The following is a 4,070-nucleotide window of genomic DNA, read 5'->3' as shown; positions in this document are numbered from 1 at the left end:
AGAGAAAAACCACACGGTCCTTCAAGTTGAGCTGATGACGTTCAATAAACAAAGAATACTATAATTATATTTTAAGTGCCTTTATATTTTTGCAGCATATTTTCGCTGATATATCAGTGCTATTTGCATTTCAAAATAGTTTATTTTGCTATAATTCTGAAAATAGACACAAAAGGCATAAAACAGAACAACCGCACCGTCCCTAAACTAAGCGTGAATAAGAAGCTACAAACGCGGAAGCGTCGCGTTTTTTTAAGGTGGACTGGATAGCGTCAATAAGAAGCTGCGAATAAGAAGCTGGATTCAGCCTCGTGGTGACATACATCAATGCCCCGGTCCTACCACGAGAGATGATTATCAGCGAAGCCTTAGTGATACGAAACCTTGGATGTGCTGACTGCAGATTGCAAGGAGGACCAACGATCCGGGATTACAGCGGAATGGAGTTATATTGCCGAAAATTGGGAGAACATGGCTCCTTTCTACAAGGATAACAGAGTTGTATTGCGTCAGGAGGCGATTGATGGTTTTGCCGATTCTGAGGCCTGCTCCAGGTTGGTAGATTTAAAGCCAAGCCCCGATTATGTGGAGCCCTCGCGGCGTGAGCGGGCGATGGTGTTCAAGCATCTGGATGAATCGGTAAGCTCTATTCGGGAGGAAGCTGTCTACGGTATAGACTTAAGGAAGACCTCAAAGGGTCTACTCATCGCTCATCTGAATGTTAGGAGCTTACTTCCAAAGATCACGGAGATAAGACTGCTAGTTTCTGAGCTCAAGTTGTCAGTACTTGGGTGTAGCGAAACGTGGTTGGACGATTCGATTTTGGATTCTGAAATCGGAATTGCAAATTATAGTTTGATAAGAAGAGATCGAAATCGTAAGGGAGGAGGTGTATGTGTATATGTCCGATCTGATTTGACGTACAATGTTAGAAATTATTTGGACTGTGCTTGTATTGAGGCTGTGTGGATGGACATTTTATTACCAAAAAGCAAGCCTATTTTAATTGGATCACTGTATCGTCCACCTGATCAGAGTGAAGTTGCTGGAAGGGGTTTTAAATGAAGGTCTGAAACTCCATGATTCAGAGGTTATAATTTGTGGGGATTTAAACACGGATATGTTGAAAAGTGACTCTGTAATGTATAAGTCCTTTAAAAAAATTTGTGATTTTTTTTTTTGCATTGAAACAAATTATTAAGGTGCCAACTAGAATTATGCCAAAATCTCAGTCCGTTATTGATGTAATACTGGTATCTGACTCAGTGAAGATGGGCTGCAGTAGTGTTATTGATTGTTGTATGAGTGATCACTGTTTAATATATATATGTAGAAAAGTGTTGAAGACCAAATTTAATGGACATAATACTGTATCTGTGAGATCTATGAAAAAATATAGACCTGATTTATTTTGTGAGGAATTGGGAAAGGTTGATTGGTCATATGTATTGGGTTGTAAGGATGTTGATAAAGCTTGGGTGTGTTTTAAGGAATTATTTTGTCAGGTTTTAGATAGGGTAGCTCCTGTTAAGAAAGTAAGAGTTAAACAACGATCAGAACCTTGGATCTCTAATGAAATATTAGGTCGGCTGAAATTAAGGAATGACTGTTTTAAGAAGTATAAGAATGATTTGGAAGTTAGTAGTTTTGAGCTTTATAAATTAAGAAGAAATGAGGTTAGGGATATGATAAGAGAAGCAAAAAGAAATTATTTTAAGGATAAGATAAATGAAAATAGACATGAACCAAAAAAGCTTTGGGGAGTGTTAAAGAATTTAGGTTATTCAAATGCGGTAAATATGAAGTCTTCAAAATTTAATATAAAGGTGGAGGAGAATTTAATTTCTAATCCAAAAGAAGTTGCTGACATATTTAATCAGTATTTTATATCATTAGCTAGTAAATTATATAATTATCTTCCAGGAAGACCTGATATTTATAATGAAAAGCAAGTGCAATCTTTTTATCGGCAGCGTGGAATTATTCAGGATTCCTTTAAGTTGAGATCAATTACTGAAAGTGACGTTTTTAAATGTATAAACAAATTGAAAATAAATAAGGCTCCTGGGATTGATAATATTTCGGCTAAATTTTTTAGGGATTCCGCTAGAGTAACTGCTCCTTATGTATCATATATTTTAAACTTATCAGTTCAGCAAGGTAAAATACCAAGAGAGTTTAAAAGTGCTAGAGTTATACCATTATATAAAAAGGGTTGTAAGTTAAATATGGCTAATTATAGGCCTGTTTCTGTCTTAGGTGTGGTGTCTAAGATTATGGAAAGATTTATTTATGACCAGATTGAAAGTTATATTCGTAAAAGTAATATCTTGTACGATTTACAGTCTGAGTTTAGGCCTTTACATTCAACAGAAACTTGTTTATTATATATGACAGATAAAATAAGGAAAGCGGTTGACAATGGAAAATATTGTGGGATGGTTATGTTGGACCTTCAGAAGGCATTTGATACCGTAGACCATAAAATTTTAATGTACAAGTTAAAGGCTGTTGGGTTTGATGAGAAATCCCTCAGGTGGGTTAAGTCCTACCTTGATGATAGGAGTCAGAGGGTTGATATTAAGGGTATATTATCTAGTCCTTTATTTATTAATTGTGGAGTTCCTCAAGGAAGTATATTAGGTCCGTTATTTTTTCTTTTATATATAAATGACCTTAAAGTAGCATGTTCAGAGGAACTTATTCTTTATGCTGATGATGCAGCAGTTTTAGTGTTTCATCATGATAAGGGGGTCTTAGAGGAAATAATGAATTCACAGTTACAAGAGATGTCCAAATGGTTTTTTAGATAATAAGCTTTCCCTACATGCAGGCAAAACTGAGGCCATTCTCTTTGCATCTAAAAGGAAATTGAATAAGGATGGTACTTTTTTTATTAAGATTAACAATATGGAAATAGAGGCAAAAAATATAGTTAACTATTTGGGTTGTTTAATAGATAATAACTTATCAGGTGATCTTATGGCTAGAAAGGTATTTACAAAAATATGCGGTAAAATTAAGTTTTTAGCTAGGCAAGCTGAATTATTGGATGTTCAGTCCTTAAAATTGTTGGCAGGAGCCTTGATTCAGCCCCATTTTGATTATGCTACCTCCTTCTGGTACAGTAGTTGTTCTCAAGGTATGAAAGATAAATTGCAAAAGGCTCAAAATAAATTAGTTAGAATTATTTTAAAAGTGCATTCACGAACACATTTGTATAGTGAATCATTTAAGGAGTTGGGTTTATTGACTGTGGAAAAAAGGGTGCTTTTTTTAAAATTGGGTATGACTCATAAAATTGTTAATAATGTAGTTCCAAGTTATTTAGAAAATTATTTTTACATGGTGAGACAACAGCATTCCTATGGTACTAGGGGTAGAAATTTTAATATTTGTCCATGCAAATTTAAAAGTTTGGTAGGGAAGAATACTTTTCTATATACTAGTGCTATTGAATGGAATAAATTATCAGCGTCATTAAAGGGAGTAAAAGATTTTGGGAGATTTAAAAGTTTGGTAAAAAGATGGTTGTTTGGTGATATAAGCTAGCTTGTTTGTGGCGTGTCTATTGTCATAAGTGAATGTATTTTTATTTTATATGTAAGTTGATTGGGAGATACTGTTGCTCTGTTACTTCTGTATGTAGCCTCTATTCTTTATATTAACATCGAGGGCCGCAATGGAAATAAGCCAGTGGCATTATTGTGTTTTATCCTCGACAGTTTTTTATGAAGTGTATGGGATACTTGTTATTTTGTACAATTTTTATAAAGGCTTGTCAAATAAAAACTAACTAACTAATGATCATTAAAGGACGCATTGAAAAGGTTAGACGTTATGTGTTTATTGATTTTTACATCAAATCTTTGTTGCTTACACAGTAATACAGTAATAATTTAGCTTCAATATTTGAAGCATCAATTTGAAAGAAAATTTTACACAAGATTTCTACCCATGATGTTTTGTCAGTGAAAATGAAATGAACAGGACAGTAACACAATGCTAACTTAAAAAAAAAAAAAAAAAAAAAAAAACCAGCTAGGCAGTTTCACTTCCTCCCAGTGATT

This window comes from Chanodichthys erythropterus, chromosome 15, assembly GCF_024489055.1.
Source record: "Chanodichthys erythropterus isolate Z2021 chromosome 15, ASM2448905v1, whole genome shotgun sequence".
Taxonomy (NCBI): domain Eukaryota; kingdom Metazoa; phylum Chordata; class Actinopteri; order Cypriniformes; family Xenocyprididae; genus Chanodichthys; species Chanodichthys erythropterus.
This window is presented reverse-complemented; position numbering follows the sequence as displayed.